Source organism: Phacochoerus africanus, chromosome 2, assembly GCF_016906955.1.
Source record: "Phacochoerus africanus isolate WHEZ1 chromosome 2, ROS_Pafr_v1, whole genome shotgun sequence".
NCBI classification, from domain to species: domain Eukaryota; kingdom Metazoa; phylum Chordata; class Mammalia; order Artiodactyla; family Suidae; genus Phacochoerus; species Phacochoerus africanus.
Window position 1 is genome coordinate 80,001,823 of NC_062545.1, and position 20,967 is coordinate 80,022,789.

Sequence of the window (20,967 nt, forward strand, 5' to 3'; positions counted from 1 at the left end):
CCGGATCCTTAACCCACTGAGCAAGGGAAGGGATCGAACCTGCAACCTCATGGTTCCTAGTCGGATTCGGTAACCACTGCACCACTACGGGAACTCCCATTCTCAACTTCTAAGTGAGATATTTCTAACCATCCTTTTCTCCCTGTTTTCACTGCTGAGATGTGAATCTGGATCGCTGTTACCCTCTACCCTTTTTAATGTCCCAATCCCTGACTGGTCTTCCTGCGTTCTGTCTTGTTCTAACCCAATCCCTTCCTTACTGTGTACCAACCATGGTCTGATATACAAATCTGATCAAGATCCTCAAATTTAAAACCATTCAGTGGTTTCTCATTACCCCCAGGATAAAGTTCAAAGTCCACTCTATGAGGCTTATAGTTTGCATTCCCCAACTCGGCCTTTTTAGCCTTACCTCTTTCTTCTTGAAACTTTTATTCTATTTTATTTTATCTTTTTGTCTTTTTAGGGCCATACCTAAAAAGAGTATGGAAGTTCTCAGGCTAGGGGTCGAACTGGAGCTGCAGCTGCTGGCCTGCACCACAGCCACAGCAATGAGGGCTCCGAGCCGTGTCTGCGACCTACAGCATAGCTCATGGCAACGCCAGATCCTTAACCCACTGAGCAAGGGCAGGGATCGAACCCGTATCCTCATGGATACTAGTTAGGTTTGTTAACCACTGAGCCACAATGGGAACTCCACATTTCATTTTCTTTTCCCCATACCTAGCTTGCTAAGCTTCAGTCTCCCTGAAAATCTTCCAGCCCGTTCATGCCATTTCCTCTGCCTGGTATGCTTGAGTTCTTGTATACTCTTTACTGCTCCCTCACTGGGTTAACTCCTATGCATCTATCAGTTGTTAGCTGAGCTGTCACTTCCTCCAGGAAGTTTTCCTGCAGTGAAGGGCCACTTCTGTGCAATCCATGGTGTCCAGACCTCCCTTTCATATCTAGCCTCACCACACATTAGCTGTGTGAGGACTTGCAAGCCACATCAGCTCTCCATGTCTAGGGCAGGCAGTGTCTGGACTGCTTTTGCCAGGGGGAACTACAAGTGTTTTACGTGGTGCACAGCACATAGAAGGTACTGGGTACATATCTGTGGAAGAATTAATGAAAAGAAGAACAAAACCTATCTGTCAGGTTCTGATTGATTTTATAGCATATCTGTCTATCCACAGAGTATGAGCAAAGGAATCTTTATGGTTTTTAGACAGAGGTTAGAAGAATCCCCTTTTTTTAAAATAAAAAGACAACAATAACACCACCCAACATTTACTGGGTATCACATGCAGGGACTGTGTGAAGTGCTTCACATGTGCTGTGTCATTTGTTCTTATAGTGATCCATGAGGCAGGGCCTATTATTGCTCTACATTACAGATGAAGAAAATAAGCCTTCAGGAGATCAATGATTTGGCCAAAGTCAGTTGGCAGAACTAGGATTCTATGCAATTCTCAAAGCCCACTCCCCACTCCATAAAAACCCATTCAACAAAATGGATGAAGGTATCCAACAAAAATGTACTAAATCCTTGTTTTGTGTAAAATACCAAAAGAGACATATACATACAATCCCTGATTTACTCCAGTGAAAATAACCAGGAATGCTGAAGGGAGGGACTGTTTTTCATTTGGCTAGTTATTCCCATTGGCCTGGCCAAAAGTGTTCTGTTACACGAAATACTATGATCAGGCAAACCAGAAAACTTTCCAGATCTTCTGCATCAGTTACTGTAATTTCACTATTTAGCATAAGATGCGAATGCTCAGGTTCATTAACAGTCAAATCCAGATGCAAATGCAAATAGAGAAATATAATGGAAAACCAAATAGCAGACTCCCATTATCTGCTTTTTGTTGAAGTCTCTGCCAATGCTCTCCACTGTAAACAAGTTCTGAATTACAGAATTCTTGGCCTGAAAGAAACTTAGAAATTATTCACTCCAATTCTCCCCAATTATTTTTAAGCTTGGGTCTGAAGGAAAATAACTAGTAAGTTTAAGACATTACCAGGACTCTGGAGATTAGACCTATACCTATCCTGAGATGTAGCTCTTCTACTCCTAGGAATATTCCCAACAGAGATTTCATTTTTCACCAAGTGTATATATATACATATTTATAATGCTCAGATAAATATTTTTTTCTGCAAAACTGCAATCAATCTAGTGATCAATGCAGACTTTGTAATTCAAATATAGTATATTTAAATGAAGAAATATACCACATGGCGATGACAATTAAGTATAACTACATACAAGCAAGCAGATGAACCTTGAAAACATTATGCTGAACAAAAGATGTCATAGCTCTATCATGATTTTATTCACATAAATTTAAAAAAATAGCCTAATGTAATTTAATTTTTAATTTAATTTTTTAATTTTAATTTTTTGTCTTTTTTAGTGCTGCACCCATGGCATATGGAGGTTCCCAGGCTAGGGGTTGAATGGAACTGTAGCCACTGGCTTATGCCACAGCCAGCAACACCAGATCCGAGCCTTGTCTTCAACCTACACCACAGCTCACGGCAATGCCGGATCCTTAACCCACTGTGTGAGTCCAGGGATCGAACCTGTATCCTCACGGATACTAGTCAGATTCGTTTCTGCTGAGCCACAATGGGAACTCCCTAACCTCCCTGATTTAAGATGTCATAAGTCAGAAGAATGTTTATTGGAGTGGGGGTAGTGGATGAGAGCTGGAAGGAAGAGGGGTGTTTGTTGGAATGCTGGTGATTTTTGTCTGTTGATTTGAGTGCTGGTTACACAGATCTGCTCACTTTGTGATGAGGCGTTAACCTATATACTTATTGTGTGTGCATTTCCCCTGTATGTATGCCATACTTCAATACAAGTCCATCCCCCGAAGAAGGAAACTTTAGCACTCCCATTGTTAGACCTCACATGCTCAAGAAATCCTCTAGCACAACCGGAAAAATTTATGGCAAGGTGTGAATCTTAATTCTGCTAAAACTAACATTTGCTTCAGTCATATCAACAAAAATAAATACTCCAATATTGCAAACGTTTGCTAGAGAAACAAATGTGTTTGATGAAAAAAACAAAAACCACTATTTCCTTTGGCAAGCATCTGTGAGATTGGAGGTAGCAAGTATAAAGCTTCAAGAGTGTTACTGAATTTGTTTACATGCTCAGTTTCCTTAAGATTCAAAATTTTGTAGAGTTGTCTTTCTTAAAAACCATAGGGATAAAAATAATGGAAACAGAAATAAGAGAACTGAATTTCTACAATGTTGCTATGGCTATGTCCAACTCTATACGGTTGTACAATGCCTGGCCTGTAACAGGCATAGAAAAAATATTTGCTATGTGAATAAAAATAGAGTACACTCAGCACTCTTTAGAATACATTTAATCAATCTTTGTCACATAGAGGTAGAATGAGTATTTTTTAATACCTGGTAAGTAGTAAGTTATCTGTACTTAATTATTTCAGCAGACAATAAGAGAGAACAATGACTAGAAAAGGAAATCTCCATTAAAGTACCAATTAATATAATTGACAAAGTATTTGTAAATAATAGAACATCACTAAATGATTTATGAAGCAACAAATCATTTAGAATAAAGATGATTTTTATTAAAGAAAATATTTAAAGTTGTTGAGACCCTAGAAAAATGAATGAAAAAGTCCCCCCATTACATTTAGAGAAAAAACTGAGACAGAAATATAACTCTCCTTAGAAGTAATTATATATTAAATTGGTGTCAGGAAAACCTTAGAAAATATTAGCTTTCAGGGAAAAACACAATTTATATTTTCTACTTTTAAGTAATATATTCTTACTATGACTCTAAAATCTGTCTAAACCACTATTAACATTTAAAAAGAAAGTTCTCTACTTCTTACTAAACAGAAATAAATAATACCTGACAACAGCATTAGGGAACATAAACATAAAATTACCTGTTATTAAAAACTGAGCACATTTTTCTCAAAGAAATATATTACTCAGCTGTAAAATAGTATGTTTGCCATTCACACTAATGTTTCAACATTATGGTTCAATCTTCTAAAAAGCTGACATGGAAAATAATGGTGTAATAAACTAATTCATCATAATGTGCAAAAGAAACCACTGGAATAAATTGTAATAACCTTTCAAAAACTAGCAGCTTTTAAAAGTATTAATTTCTACTCCAGATAATTGAAAAGGACACCTGGGTGGGAAGGCAATATTTTTTATGGGATTGCTCTGTCAGGAGCTCAGATTGTCTCTGGACTCAGCAATGATCATTTAGCACTAAATGACAGTGAATCTTGCAAATAGGTCTTCCTAGATGGTGTTTGCCATAAATTACCAAACTCAACTCCCCTCAAGGTCAGCCATATGGGAGGGTAGGTATCAAACAGCCTTTGCCGAGACTTACAGTGGTCCTCGGGTTTCTCATAAATGGACAAGAGTTGTGTTGGCTGCCATAAAATCAACTTAATGGGCTGACAACATAAATTACTGTCAAACTTTGACAACACTCATCCCTAGAAAACAGCTGAAGAATGCTTTTATATCAAAGCTGGGGAAAATGGATAACAATATGTTTGCTCTATACGAGATCATAAATATTCTTAACAATGCTAAGTGGGGAATGAATTAATATTAGAAGCCACAATATGTTTTACTTGATGCACTAAAAACAGCATCTAAGTAATATTAAGATGACACTTGCTTTTTGAAGTAACTGATTATATGTGTGTGTGTGTGTGTGTATATATATATATCTCTCACAGTAATGCAATAGAGAATGTGTGTGTGTGTGTGTGTGTGTGTGTCTGTGTGTGTTTTAGGGAAGAAGGTAGGATTTGCCTGGCACTGGATATTTTTACTAAACCTAAACAACTAAAAAAAATATTGATTTCTTTCTAATCTTATTTTATCTATCTAGTCCTCTGCACCCATAGGAAAGATAGATTCTTGCACTCTCACACCATCTTGGATAAATCGCTTGAATTCATTCACTTTCTCTATGGCTGGGTTTTCCATCTGTAAAGTTAAATGATTATTGTACAAAGACATTTTGAAGACAATGGTATTAATCCTTGGGGGAATACAGCAAATAAACCCCAAGTTACTGGAGAATCAAATCAATAATTGGTGAAAATAATGTTCTCCAGACATTCAATTCACTGTTTTAGGAGACAGTTTGGTAGAAACACAACAGCTAAACTGGTAAACTGCAATTCTGGAGGTACATTAAACATCATCATTTTGCTTTACACATCTTTACATATCTAATTTTGCTGCCATCTGTAACTGCATTATTATTACTACTATAATATACAGTTAGAACTAGTCTCTCAGGCATTTTTACAATAGTATTTATTATGTCTGTGCTAAAAGAAATGCTACTTTGAGTAAAAGCAAGATCCTCCCTGAATCCAATGACATCTCAGACCATGAGTATTGTACATAACATCCAATGAACTCTATAGAGTTTATAATCTATAGAAGTTCCCAGGCAGAATTTACAGTTAATATATTTGGTCCATTCTCTTAATATCTAGTCATCGCCTTCTCTGTGTCTTTTTCTTTGCCCTATCTCTTGCATTTATTTCTTTCCATTGTCACTCTGTCCAGAACCTCATCACCTTAGACCTGAATTATTGCAGTAGTTTCTTTGCTCCTGCTCTCTTTCCACCCAATCCATTCTCCCTAGTCCTGCCAAATTCATCTTTTTTAAAGCACTATTTTAATCATGTCATTCCTCTGCTCAAAATATTTCAATGACTCCCCATTACCTGGAGGCCAAAGGCCAGAGTCTTTAGCTAGAATTGAAGCCTTTGGCTATCTGGCTTCACCTTCTTTTGTAGTCTTGTCTTTCCCTGTTCCCCTATACAAGCCTTCAGAATAATAAATGTATTTGCTGCCTGGGTACCTCTACCATAAGCACCTGCCTGGTCAGTGCCATCCATCCTCTTTGTCTAGCCAGTTGCCTTCCTTCAGAGAAGCTTTCTTCTACACTTCAACCTACAGTCAGCACCTCTAGCCATGAAACTGAAGCATTCATTTCCATTTTTGGAAAATTATTTTAACATGATTTATTTCACTGTTGCCATATTACTTAACTTCAGTCTTTGTTGCTTAATGGTTACCATGTCTTTTCTCCCTAATTAATTTGTAAAGCTCTTTGAGGACGAGGGTGTTTGAGTTCTTATTATCTACCAATCTCTCTAGCACAAAGTTATAAAAATAGGGGGCAATCAATGGACACTTGTTTAATGGATGAATGCACAACACTGCTCTAGGCTTTTTGTAAGCTTAGGATGAAAGCTATTCAGTCATGTTTATAACTTGCAGTATGCCAGCAGAGCAATTTATGTAAATGAGGCAGTTTTTCTGAGTTAAATACATATTTCAATTCTCAAGTCTTAGTGAAATTCTGGATTATAAAATATAGCTGAATACATGAGACAGTCAATGTTAAATCTGACTTTAACGTAAAAATGAGCACTATTAGAATAAATACAGCCTAGTGCATATTCAGTGAATTAGTACTAATTCTCTGCAAGTTTCTCACTAACAGAAAGCTTAGTAATTTCTAAATAAAACTAAAATAATTATAAGAAAAAATTCAGAGGAAAAATATAACTATACAGCAATCTTCAACCTAAAATATATATCAGGCATATATTTTAGCTTATAATAAGCTGTAGAAAGAATGTGGGTTTTGGAACTCGGCAAGACCTGAGTTGGCAACTCAGTTCTGCTATTTATTAGGTGTGTTATCTTGAATCAGTAACCCAATGCCTCAAGCCTTAAAATTCCCATAAGGCAAATGGGAATATTAATGTCCAATTCACTTGGAATAAAAGGAATCAAAATTGGAAAGGAAGAAATAAAACTGTCACTGTTTGCAGATGATATAACACTATATTTAGAAAATCCTAATGATGCCACCAAAAAACTACTAGGACTAATAAACAAATTCAGTAAAGTGGCAGGATACAAACTTAATATACAGAAATCCATTGTGTTTATACACTCTAAAAATTAACTATCAGAAAAAGAAATTACGAAAACAATCCAATTTACAACTGCATCAAAAAGCATAAAATACCTAGGAATAAATCTAACCAGAGGAAAAAGATCATACTCTGAAAACTATAAGACACTGATGAAAGTAGGTGAAATGGCACAAACAAATAGAAAGATATACCATGCTCATGGATTGGAAGAATCAACACTGTTAAACTGGCCATACTCCCCAAGGCAGTTTATAGATTTGATGCAATCCCTATCAAAGTACTAAAGGCGTTTTTCACTGAACTGAACAGGTAATCCTAACATTTATATGAAAACACGAAAGATTCTAAATAGTCAAAGCAATCTTGAGAAAGAAGAACAAAGTTGGAGGTATCACAATCCCTAATTTCAAACTATATTACCAAGCTATAGTAATCAAAGCACAGTGGTTCTGGCACAAAACATAGGCATAGATCAATGTAACAGGAGAGAGTGCCCAGAAATGAATCCACACTTACATGGTAAAGTGATCTGTGACAAAGGAGGTGAGAATAAATGATGGGTAAAAGACTTGGCAATAAATGGTGTTGGGGAGACTGGACAGCTGCAAAAGAATAGGACTGGACAACTTTTTCATGCCATATACAAAAATACACTCAAAATAGATTAAAAATTTAAATGTAAGACCTGAAACCATAAAACTCCTAAAAGAAATTTATTTGACATTGGTCTTAGAAATAATTTTTGCGATCTGCCTCTTCAGGCAAGGGCAACCAAAGCAAAAATAAACAAATGGGGCTACACCAAATTAAAAACCATTCACATAATGAAAGAAATTAACAACAAAATGAAAAGGCAGCCTACTGAATGGGAGAAGATATTTGCAAATGATATATCTGATAAGGGGTTAATATCCAGGATATAGAAAGAACTCATACAAAGCAACACTGAATAAAAACAACAACACTATTAAAAAATGAGCAGAGGACCTGAATCATATTTATGCAAAGAAGACATACAGATGGTCAAAAGACACATGAAAAGATGCTCAGTATCATTAATCATCAGGCAAATGCAAATTAAAGCCACTGAGATATTGGCTATTACCAAAAAGACAACAAATAGTAAGTGTTGGTGAAGATGTGGAGAAAAAGGAAAACTTGTGCACTGGTGGTGGGGATGAAAATTAGGGTAGCCACGATGGAAAACAGTATGGAGATTCCTAAAAAAATTAAAAACAGAATTGCCATATGATCCAGAAATTTTACTTCTGGATATTTACCTGAAGAAAGCAAAAACGTAATTTAAAAAGATAAATATATACCAATATTCACTGTAGCATTATTTACAATAGCCAAATATGGAAGCAACTTAAGTGTCCATTGATAGTTGAATGGATAAAGAAGATGTGCGCGCACACACACACACACACACACAGGAATATTATTCAGCAATAAAAATGGAACCTTGCCATTTGTAATAATATGATAGATCTAGAGGGATAGGCTAACTGAAATAAGACAGAAAAAGAATTACCATAAGATCTCATTTATGCGTAAAATCTAAAAACCAAAACAACCACAACAAAATGGAATGAAAATAGATTCTTAGATACACAGAAAAAATGAGATTGTCAGAGTGGAAGGGCATGGAGATGGGAAAAATAGGTGAAGAGGACAAAGAAATACAAATGTCCAGTTATAAAATAAAATAAATAAGCTATGGAGATGTAATGTACAGCATAAGGTATTAATATAGTCAATAATCTTATAATAACTTAATATGGGGACAGATGGTTACTAGACTTATTGTGGTAGTCATTTCATAATATATGCACATGTCAAATCACTACATAGTAATCCTGAAATTAACATAACATTGTACATGAACTATATTTCAATAAAAAAATCTTCAAACGAATACCCACTTAATTTGAAAAACCTGAGATGACTGAACCCCTTTTGAGCTGGTTGTTAGGATAATGAATTTAAAGCCCCTAGGGCACCTAGTCCATTTTTGGAACATTAATAAATGGCAGATATTTTTATTGTTTTGTTTTCAGAATTTTTCTTTTTCACCCATTACTTCCTCTCTATCTATTATGGAGGTAACTGGCTCCCCTAATAGTTGAAGAGCATGAGTACAGGTGTCCAAAAGATTTGGGCTTGAATTGTGGTGCTACCATTTACTAGTTTATTAACCTTTCTGAACCCCAACTCTGAGGATATCTGGGGACAAAATCTCCTTGCAGGGACATCCTGAAGACTGAAAATGATATATTTTAAAGTGTCTAGCATAGAACAGGCTCTCCAGGAATGGCAGAAAATATAATGCATATGAGAGGAGTACCATCCTACCATATGTAGAGAAGCCCATGTTCATGAATATTTTTTAAGTAATAGAGGTAGGAACATTTTTCTCTATTGTATTTCAGTACACTTCAGAAAAACATAAGTTGGTATTATAAAATTTTTCTTACAAATAATATTCTATGGTGGCATAGTTTTACAAAATACTTTTAAAACTTAGGATAAGACACTAAAAATGTTCCCCAAATTAGCCATTTGTTATTGGATTATTGTAATCCTTACCCTTGCAACCCATTCTACCATAAAGACACTCAATAATTAACAATAATGCTAACCTGCAAATAAAAAGTTAAATGTGCTATTGTCATTGGCCTATATTTTTATTTTTATTTATTTTTTGTCTTTTTGCCATTTCTCGGGCGGCTCTCGTGGCATATGGAGGTTCTCAGGCTAGGGGGCGAATTGGAGCTGTAGCCACCGGCCTACACCAGAGCCACAGCTACGCGGGATCCGAGTCGCGTCTGCAACCTACACCACAGCTCATGGCAACGCCGGATCTTTAACCCACTGAACAAGGGCAGGGACTGAACCCGCAACCTCATGGTTCCTAGTCGGATTCATTAACCACTGCGCCACAACGGGAACTCCTGGCCTATTTTTAGAAATATTTGTTGAAATTTGCCAGATGAAATTGAACAACTGATGATAGCTTTTCCATGTCAGCAGTAATCTTGGAACTACAGGCCTCCTCTAGGCAGGCTTTCACAAAAGACACTTATTAAAGTGGTTTCTTAATTTCTCTTTGATTTTTTGTATACTATTCAAAGTATCGGCTAGATTTTTTATCCTCATTCAGGTTAAAGTACAATTAAAAATAGGCTGGTAGATAGTTTCTGAAACTTATCATGTAAATAAAAAAAAAAGAAAAATTGTGGGCAACTTCCTTTAATCTAAATAAATGCATTAGGTCATATGCTGAGATTAATGACTTGTTATCTAAACTCAGTAGGAATGCAATTAAACGCACAGAAATGGAAAGCCCCTCACAGTTTTATAAAACTGAGCTGTTTTTACTATCATAATAACTGAAGCATATGCTCAATAACTCATCAAGTACATTTACTTCCCTTCAACATCTACAAGGTCAAAACTAGACATGAGGAACAGCTTGAAGGGTCATTAATTCCTCTGAAAAACTTTTGAGGAAATTGTTTCAAGCAGCAGACTGGATCCCACTGAGGACTGTAGGATGTTTCAGGTAGTTTGGGAGCTAGACACATATATTTTTTTTTCTTTTCTTTTTAGGGCCGCACCTGCAGCATATGGATGTTCCCAGGCTAGGGGTCAAATCGGAGCTACAGCTGCTGGCCTACCCCATAGCCACAGCAATGCCATATCTGAGCCATATTTACCACCTACACCAAGTTCACGGCAATGCCAGATCCTTAACCCACTGAGTGAGGCCAGGGATTGAACCTGTGTCCTCATGGATACTAGCCAGGTTCTTAACCCACTGTGCCATAGTGGGAGCTCCTGGATGCATACTTTTTGAACTGTCTATTTAAGGACAGTATTACTCTTAATCCTCCAACTAAGAAGCTTGCTATACAACGGTTCCTTATACAAGGCCTATGGTTCCATATGCAACAGTCCTGATTTCCAATGTTTTGCCCTATGTCTAATCCTTGGTTGGTGATTATGGCTATTATACCTACATTTAAGGACATGATATAACATATTATAAGGGTAACTGCCACTTGGTAACTGTTAACTGAACAGTACTGGGTCAGTATTGGTACTAGAGCCATCTTTTCCAGATCTGCTCCCAGAGCCCCTGTATAGGCATGGCGTTTCTTAGTGTCTTTGCTTCCTTTCAATGCTGCCACCTTCCTCCCGTCGCCTCCTAGGAATTTCAAACCATTTGGGGATTTCTTCCCTCTTTCAATGTTTACACTTATCAGACTCATAACTATAATATATGTTTATAATGTCAATGATAATTTCACAGCCCATCTTACAAATAAAATATTTTGATCCTCATAACAATGTCATGTGAGATGAAAAAACCGAGACAAGAAGAGGTTCTATGATGTGCCTGAGTCACCAGCAGTTAGTGTCAAAATGTAGTCCCTGCTTCACAACTCTGAACTGAGCCCTCAGGTCAGCCCGTTGCTTTTTCCTCATCTCCTTGGGTCATTAGACTGGGTTGGGAATTCTTTCTCACCAGCTCTGTGGTTTTTCAAATATGTTAATTAACCTCTCTGAATTTTAGTTTCCTTATCGGTAAAGGGTGGATAACTATACCTACTTCATGGGGTTACTTTGAGAATTACATGAAATGATACGTGTAAAGTAAAAAACCTGGTGTTCAAAATGTCAGTCCTTCCAATTCTCCCTCTTGGGGATATTTTACCTCAGGTAATTTCTCTGGGTCTACAGAGGATCCCTGATGTTAGCCTGAAATTCAGAGGTCGCCCGGAGAGCAGAGCATATTTAAGGATGAGTAAGGGTGGCAAAATTCAGGATTTTACCAATCATCTACTAGATCCCAGCACAGTGCTATGTACCTTAGCACAAGTGAAGTGGCAGCAGCCAAGGAGTTTTGGCAGAGGGGAACAAGACCTACTGATGATTTCCTAGAAATTAAGGAGGTTCCAAGAGGGGCTGATCTGCCAAGTTTAACAGAGCTCTTTGTCAATTCTCCAAAATAGTTTCAAGTAGAGTAAAATAATTTTAAAACTTATCAATTTTATAGTTTACTCTTAAATGGGTGTTATTTTTGTAGACAGAGTTATTTTTGTAGACAATGACACTGTATCCAATCTACAATTATTACATGGGGTGAAGTAGGGGCCAGGGAAGAGCCAATCTCAAAATGAATCCAGAAATGGGAAGAAAAAAATGTGTTAGATGTTTCTGCTTTGTTGCTAGTATCTGAATCACATAGATTATAAAATATCCTAGGGTAAGAATAGCCATTTTGTATTTTTCTCCATCTTTCTCCTTCAGTGCCTGGAACCAGAAATACTTGTTGAGTTGAATTTGGTTTAAAGTATAAGAATAGAAAAGAATTAATTCCATGATTATCAATACGAATTATTCCCCTGGTGCCTGTGTGAGGTGGTTCCGAGAGTGAAACTGCCTAGGGTTTAGGATCAGGTACTTGCTTCTCATTCTGTATCTTCTTGTGATTTTGGTTAGTAACCTAATTGCTCAGGGTCACAGGGTTCTGGTTTTCAGAATGGCAATGATGCCATCTATCTTCTAGTATTATTGGGAAAATTAAATGAACTATTATATATACAGTAATAAATAAGTAATGATTTTTCAGTGTTTGATATATATTAGACACTATTTAAGTTCTTTTTATTTATTAGTTCATTGAAACTTTACAGCTTAAGGAGATGGGTGTACTTCTATTATTACTATTTTGCAGAAGAAAACACTGAGGCTTAGAAAGTTTTTTTTTTTCTTTAAAAAAACCTTGCCCAAGTCACACAGCCTAATAATTGGCTGAGCAAGAACTTGAACTCAGGCATTCTTGCTCCAGAGTCTATTCTGTTTTTGTTTTTTTGGGGTGTTGTTGTTGTTGTTGTTTTGCTTGTTAGGGCCGCACCAGTGGCATATGGAAGTTCTGAGGCTAGGGGTCCAGTTGGAACTACAGCTGTTGGCCTAAGCCACAACCAGAGCAACTCGGGATCCAAGCAGCATCTACGACCTACACTACAGCTCAAGGTGACACTGCATCCTTAACCCACTGAGCGAGGTCAGGGATCCACCTGTATCCTCATGGATACCAGTCTGGTTCCTTACCCATGGGCCATGCCCGGAACTCCCCAGACTCTATTCTTAACCACCCCTCTTTGTTGCGTCCCTACATCACAGCAGTTCTTTACCAGCCCATTTTCCTTGGTCTTGGTCTCTGGTCTGCAAAAATACAACAGATCCTGTCTCTTCAAAAATAAACAGCTACACTGAGGACTCAGGGCAGATGCATGAAGAGAGAAACAGCAATTCATAATACAAGTTGTCAAATGCCAGAGGGGAGGTATGAATACAAGCTCTACAGACATATGGAAAGAAGGAAATAATTGGGAGGGGGAATCAGCAAGATGTTGTAATATAGGTGAAAACTGATTTAGGTCTTGAAGGAGAAAGAGAACTTAAGCCAGCAAAGAGGATATGGGAAAGTTATTTCTGATAGGAAGGCAAGACAACAGCCTTCTGTGCTCAGGAAACAAGGCTCAGTGTCCGTGGGAAGAAGGTGTGGGAATGTTGTATGGGAATACTGGGATGAGAGAATTGGAAGACAGGTTTAGGTCATTTTGGAGAATGTTCCAGGCGCCCAAGGAGGAGGGAGGCCCTCCTGTGCTTCTGAGTGGCTATGTGCATGCTTGCATGTGCATCCAAGTCCCACCAAGTAGTGCTTTCAAAAGGCTGATGAGCCTGCAGGTGTATGAATAACATTGATGGGGGAGCTAGATAACAGTTACTTACTGAAAGAGCACAGAGAAGTCTTCGGTACACATACCTACATTCAGACACTTCCAGTTATTCCAGCGATGATTATCTGGTTGGTGGGTATTCCATGGCCTCTGTACACCTACTGCTGTCCTCTTGGCTTGCTTCCCACTCTGTTAGCGCCTGGGGGGAGAGGCAGAGGCAAAGTGATTTTCCAATTAGTCTTTTTCCCCCCTCTGCTCCTTAATAGCTGTGGTTAAAATTTTGCGTGGGAAGAAGCATATTAGGTATGATCAGAACATTTCTTTTTTTAAAAAAACAGTACTTCTAGTCATTTTATTAAATGATTTGTTGATGATGAGCAGAGCTCACATTTGAGTCTAATCCTGGAATATGTAATTGTTAACTGTCTTTGATCAGAGACAGACTTGTAAATTGGGACGCTACTACCCACATGTACTTTCAGGTAATGTTCTTGCTTCTGATCCAGCTGCTGAGGAATTTAGGTGGAGAGTGGTTAAATGTACTCTCTTTAAAAATGACATATATTGTACATCTCGATTGACCTTTTTATAACCATATGATGATTATCCATCAATCATTCTTACCTTTGCTACTACTTGAATATATTAAGCAATTGCTGCTTCTTCCTAAATTGAATATAGATTACCAGGAGACCTGAGCAATTCTCTAGCTGCAGAGTACATGTTTGGCTCTAAAACAGAAAGTGTCGTATTGGAAAGATGAAAAAAGAAAGTGATGGGAAAATGAAAAAGATGGCGATGAAACAGATTTGCAATGCCAAACTCCTTTTCTAAAAGTAATATTTCACTGTCATTTCAGGCTATTATTAAGAGTGTATATTACGTCTAACTGGACTGTAGGAGCCCAGTCCTAATATATCATTATCAGCAATATATATTTGATAATAGTAGATGTAAAGATTATTCTAGTCCCAAATAGCCAGAATATTCATCTTTAACTTGGGTCCATTAGGTACAAATATATTTATAGTGCAAAGGAAACACACACACGCACACACACACACACACACACACACACACACACAGAAGACCTTTTTCAAGAAAAGGAAAGACTTTAAAAATTTATATACTTGGCTAATACCAAATCTACTATATTTCTCCATTTACCGAAGCAACCAAATCTACTGCATTTCTTCTCTGATTAATGTACTTTCATCTATTACTTCCAGTTCTTCCAGTAGAATCCTTGTCAAAGCTTCCCCTCACAATCCCAACACTGCCCAAAGAGATCTAAAGAAACTAGAGGATGAGTATAAAAAAGTTCACTATTTCAGGACAGCAGCACACATCAACAGTGTCCACTTATTAGTCAGAAAGCAGGCTCCATTGCTTGTGAAAACTTCTTGGCATATTCATAGGCCTGCTGAGACCTCAATATAAAATAAAACAAAACAAAGCCTCAACTACTGTTCTGCAATTTATTTAATAAACTAGAATTATTTCTAAATTTTCCAAATAAACAAAATCATTATAATTATAAATAATTAACATGCTAAACTCAAGAGGGCACTCAACATTCATTACACTGTAGAACTTGTTCCCTAAGGGTAGTACCTTCAATTAGTTCAGTTTTTACAACAGAAGAAAAATGTGACAATCAGTAATTGCAGGTATTTAGTATAGGAACAAAACAAGTTAACTTGCCTTTAAATCTTTCTCTCCAAGCCAGCAGAGGCCCTTCTCTCATTCAGATTCTTAACATTTGTACTAACATAGAAAAGCAATAGATGACAGAAAAACATACTCCTTTCAAAGATGTAAGTAGATGTGCCTCAGCTTTATCAATTATTCTGATAATTGAGTAGGTTAAAGTATAAGGTAAGATGTCACAATAAATGGTTTTAAAAGAGAATCTTTTAAAAGATGTTTTATAAAATGTATCAATATATTTATTCACTCAATTTACAAACATTTATTAAGTACTTACCATGTATCAGAATAAATGATATTTACATTGTTCTATAAGAACTAGCCAATGTGGAGAAAAGGGAACCCTAGTAAACTGTTGGTGGAATGTAAACTGGGGAAGCCATTAAGGAAAACAGTATGGCAAGTCCTCAAAAAACCAAAAAGTAGAACCAAAAAGTAGAACTACCATATGATCCAGCAATTCCCCTCCTGGATATATAGCTAAAGAAAACAGAAACACTAATTTGAAAAGATACATGCACCCCAATGTTTATCACAGCATTATTTACAATTCCCACAATATGGAAACAACTTAAGGGTCTATCAGCAGATGAATGGATAATGAAGATGTGGTATGTACACACACACACACACACACACACACACACACACACACACAGGAATATTACTCAGTCATAAAAAAGAGTGAAATTTTGCCATTTGCAATAACATGGATAGAATTGGAAAACAGTATGCTTAGTCAAATAAGTCAGATAAAGACAAATACTATACAATATCACTTATATGTGGAGTCTAAAAGAAAACAAATAAATGAATGTAACAAAACAGACTCAGATATAGAGAACAAACTAGCGGCTAATAGTAGGGAGAGGGGTGGGGGAAGGGGCAAGATAGGAGTAGGGTAATAAGAGGTATGAAATGCTATGTATAAAATAAATGAGATACAAGGATATATTATACAACACAAAGGATGTAGCCAATATTTTATAATAATTTTAAATGGAGTAATCTATAAATATATTGAATCACTATGTTGTATACCTGAAACAAATATAATATTGTAAATAACTATACTGTATAAAAAATAAAGACTGAAATATAAGAAAAAGAACTAGCCCATGATTTCTTTAGACAAATACAAATTTTTATATACCAATTTGAATATGCCAATATATTTGTATATTCTTACAAATATAAAGTTTGAAGTATAAATATTTATAAAATGAAGCTATTACTCATTTTTCTTAAAATTGCAATACACCATTTTAATTAAAAACTTAAATCACAAAATTATTTAGGTTTCTTCCTTCCTCAGAATCTCCTCTATAAAAAGCATAATTTTTTAACAAAATATATGCATTTTCTTTTGCAGTAATAAATGTGACTATAATTATTAGGGTTTTTCTCAGGCACTTATAGAACTAAACATAAATCAAGTTGAAAATGGCTTAGCAGAGTTCCTACTGTGGCTCAGTGGTAATGAACCTGACTAGTATACATGAGGAAATGGGTTTGATCCCTGGCCTCTCTCAGTGGGTTCAGGATTCGGGGTTGCCATGAGCTGAGGTGTAGGTCAAAGATGCAGCTCAGATCTCACACTTCTGTGGCTGTGGTGTAGGCCTGCAACTACAGCTCCAATTTGACCCCTAGCCTGGAAACTTCCATATGCCTCAGGTGAAGCCCTAAAAAGGCAAAAAAACAAAGAGAGAAAAAAAAAAAGAAAAAGAAAAGAAAAAGAAAGAAAGAAAATGGTTTAGCAAATAGCAACTACATTTTTGTATGTAAGTAGATATTTTTGCTCTTATTCAATACCAAATTGACAACTATGACCCAATAAAGGATTATCTTTTATTAGTGGCCACCTGGGGAGATATATTTTATCTTTCATTTAAGTAGAAGAAAGAATTCATTAGAAATGTGTTACAAGTGGTTTCAGAGTGATAAATCTCATTACCAATTCCACTTTTAATGATTAGTTGCCTGAGTCTTGTATTTAATTAAAATGGTTATTTTAAATGCTTATATTTAATTTAAACATAATTAGCTAAACCTCGATGTTACTGCCTCATCCATTTTGAAATTAATTAATTTATAAAATGGTTCAAAAAGTGCTGTAAGATTTTAATATTAAAATAAATCACGATCATTTTGCATCTTTTGTGGGTTTCAGTTGTGAACCCACCGTGAGCCATTTATAATAGCTACAACTCTGGGGTCTCTGGCATGGCTAACATGTAGTAGAAACAAATACTGATAATGCCACGGAGATTTCCTTTATACATATGATAGATTTACTTTAACTCCTAGGCAAAAATAGTCTAGTGATACGATATGACTACTTCAACTTTAAAGGGATCTAAATTTTCTAAGTTAATTTTGGCCTTACTACATTTAGGAGGAAACATTGCTCTTAGAAGATGAGTCCTAAGTCTGTAACAAAATTTTCTTTGTGTCAGTCTGATAATGTAACCAGAAAGTGTTTTCAAGGAAATATTCTGATTTTAACTTCTATTTAAACAAATAACATAGTATACCTATTTGTCTGTCTGTCTGTCTATCTATCTACCAAAAGAGAGTGGATGGTAATGTACAAAGAATTTTTTGTTCTACAGAATAAGAGGATATTCTATTATTTATTTATTTATTTTATTTAATTAATGAATTTATTACATTTATAGTTGTACAATGATCGTCACAATCCAATTTTATAGGATTTCCATCTCACAACTGCAGTGCTAAGAGGATATTCTAAAACACTTAAAATAATTATGTGGAATGGGTTTCCTGGTGTAGTGAGAAACCGCACCCATGAATGTCCTACAGTTCTTGGTGTGGTTGGTTGGCAAAACAGCTAAGCTGTACATCTATGTCTATTAATGATATTACTATTATTATTACATATTGAATACATATTAGAGACTGAACTAAATGCCTAAGGAGGTGGTATTATTAGGCCCATTTTATGGATGAACAAAGTGAGGCTTGGGGAGGCAAAGACACCTGCGTAGGGTCACCTGCCTAGGGACAGGATGTAGAGCCTCATTTCCCATTCCCAGCTCTCCATTAGAGGTCCAAGGAAGCCATTCTCAATCGTGAGATGCTTGCAACCACCACCACGAACACAACAAATTCCTCCCCCCTTGCAATGACAGTGTGAGTTAATTAAAAGGTGAAGATAACACATGTGGCTTGCCTATTAGTAACTAAAATCTGTTGTTCCCAAGAGTAGTATATTTTCATACTAATATATGCAGAATTTTCTAATATTTCTACTCTTCAACGAACACTCATAGTGGGGGAATCTGTTCTTGCCACTCTTTAACATTAGCTCAAACCGTTTGTCCTCTCCTCCCGCCCCCGACTCTTTAGGAATTTTAACTCAGAGCAGGTGACAAAATCTGACTTAGCTTACACATCAAGTGAAGTTGTGTACAATATTTCTCTTCTTTTCACACTAGAACTGTTATGCAGCATTCCAGGATGCCTTCAAGCTATGCTGTATCTCAATTACCTCAACTGCCATCTGCTCCTGTTTCTTTCAGTCCTCTCTGGCTCTCTAAACAATGAAGAATAGATATTACTATTCAAGAGTTAGTCTTAGGAGGTACATTCTCTACAAAGAATATGGGTAACATATACAGCTCTCCCTCCTGTTTAGATAAGACAACAGAAGACTGTGATCAGAGCCAATTATCTATTGATTTTCTGTTTAACATTTCAACTATCAACTGCTATCTTAACTCTGGACATCTTTGGAAGGTCCAAAGGATTGGAACTGTCACAAAATAATCCTAATGGAGAGGGGCTCTTTGGGGACCAGAAAGGTATATCTGCTTTGTTAATCTAGACAAGGCCTTTAAATATCAAGTGTTTTCCATTCTTTTTGTGCTACCATCTTCCCCTAGGCTAAAAGATTTTCAAATGACTGGGGGGAAAAAAAACTTGAGAAACTAGTTTGAGATTTTAATTCTGTATTTCATCTGCCAGACAGGGAAATGCAGTTAGCCGCAGCAAGTGTTCCTAATAGATAAGAGAATTGTTGCTTCACATATAATTAAATTTAGTCTAACGGTAGACATAGCCAACCATATCATCTTCATACCATTAGAAGTGCTAGTGAGTCTGAAAAGAATCCATTTTGAGGAGGGTCAGAGCTACTTTTATTTTGCTTCAAACCAGGGTTATCATGGAATAAAACTGATAATTCTTTGGGGGGAACGATTTTTGGAATATAAAAAAAAAGTATTAAAGAGTAAACGAAACTGTTGTGACTGGCAGTAAGTTCAAGCATTTTGTGTTCTTTTGTGTTTGCTTTGGAATGTTAAACAGGTCGGGTTCTTTTAAAAAGAAAACATTTTATTCAGAACGTTCTCCCATGAAAGCCCTCTTTGACAAAGTGTCATTTTTTGATATATTAGGACATGTCTGCCCATATTTTATATTCAAAAAAGGCAAGCAACATTTTAACAACTTTTGACAAGCATGGGGAATTAAACTTCCACAGAATCAACTCCCAGTGTAATACTATAGACTGTTATATTTTCTATTTTTGTATCTTTTCATGGCAGGACATATTTTAAATTATATCAATTTCTGGTTGAAGAAAGTCCAGAGAAATTAAAGACGAGTAATTAGAACAGGAAAACTTCAATTCATCAATCAAATGTTTTAAGCATAGAATTCTGAAATTTGTTGAGAAACAGAGCTACATGGCATTCTGTGAAATATTAAGCAGCAGGAAAACAGTCACAGATTTTTCTAGAAAACTAGCCAGGAAATCTCAAGAAATTAACTATTTCTTAAGTATACTTACAAGTTACTTACTAAATTATACCTTTCAAAACCAAATTATCCTCCAGTTTTTGGCACTGCAGGCTCTGCCCATTGTCAACCTCTCTTGGATATCCACAGGTATCTCAAGTCAGCAAACTGCTTCCTGTCTTGTGTCTCTCTGACAGTGACTTTGCAGGGTGGGATCCTGGTTTCTCTCCAGCCTCATCTCTGTCTACTCTACCCTGCCCTTGCTCATTTATTCACCCAGAGCTTCTTCCACTTCTTTAACTAAGTCAGGGTCTTGCTCCTCTGTCTAGATCACTAGCCCAATCAAGCCTGGCTAATTTCTCCTCTTCTTTTCAATCTCAGCTTGGGTGTCACTCTCCTCAGGAAGATCTCTCTGACTTCTCTCTCTGGGTGTCCCTTTTGCAGATCCTGTAGAGCCCTGTTCTCTCCAATCCAAGTCCTTGTCATCTAGTGATGCCACTGTCTCTTTATTTGCAGATTGTAAGCTCCTTGAAGGCTAAGACATCTGTTTTATTTACTGTTAAATCTCTACTTCCTAGACAAGTGCCTGGGATATTCCAGGTTCTCTCAAACACTTTGTTAAGCACATTGGTGAATCAAGTTCATATATATCCAATGATTTTTTTCCTTTTGGTGATAATAACTATTAAATATAACCACTTTTACCAAACACATTAACTTATTTGAGTTGGTATGTGTTAATGTCAGTGTTCGCATTT

The 20,967-nt window shown here is 36.4% G+C and overlaps 1 protein-coding gene across 1 annotated transcript in view; it reads right to left on the bottom strand.

The window, feature by feature from the left end:
* The window catches only part of HS3ST5 (heparan sulfate-glucosamine 3-sulfotransferase 5), a 289,009-nt gene that overhangs the window by 110,107 nt on the left and 157,935 nt on the right, over positions 1–20,967 (bottom strand). Inside the window, exon 3 of the mRNA XM_047763014.1 lies at positions 13,825–13,937. The gene's annotated coding sequence lies outside the window, so the exon portion shown is untranslated. The remainder of the gene's footprint in view (positions 1–13,824; positions 13,938–20,967) is intronic.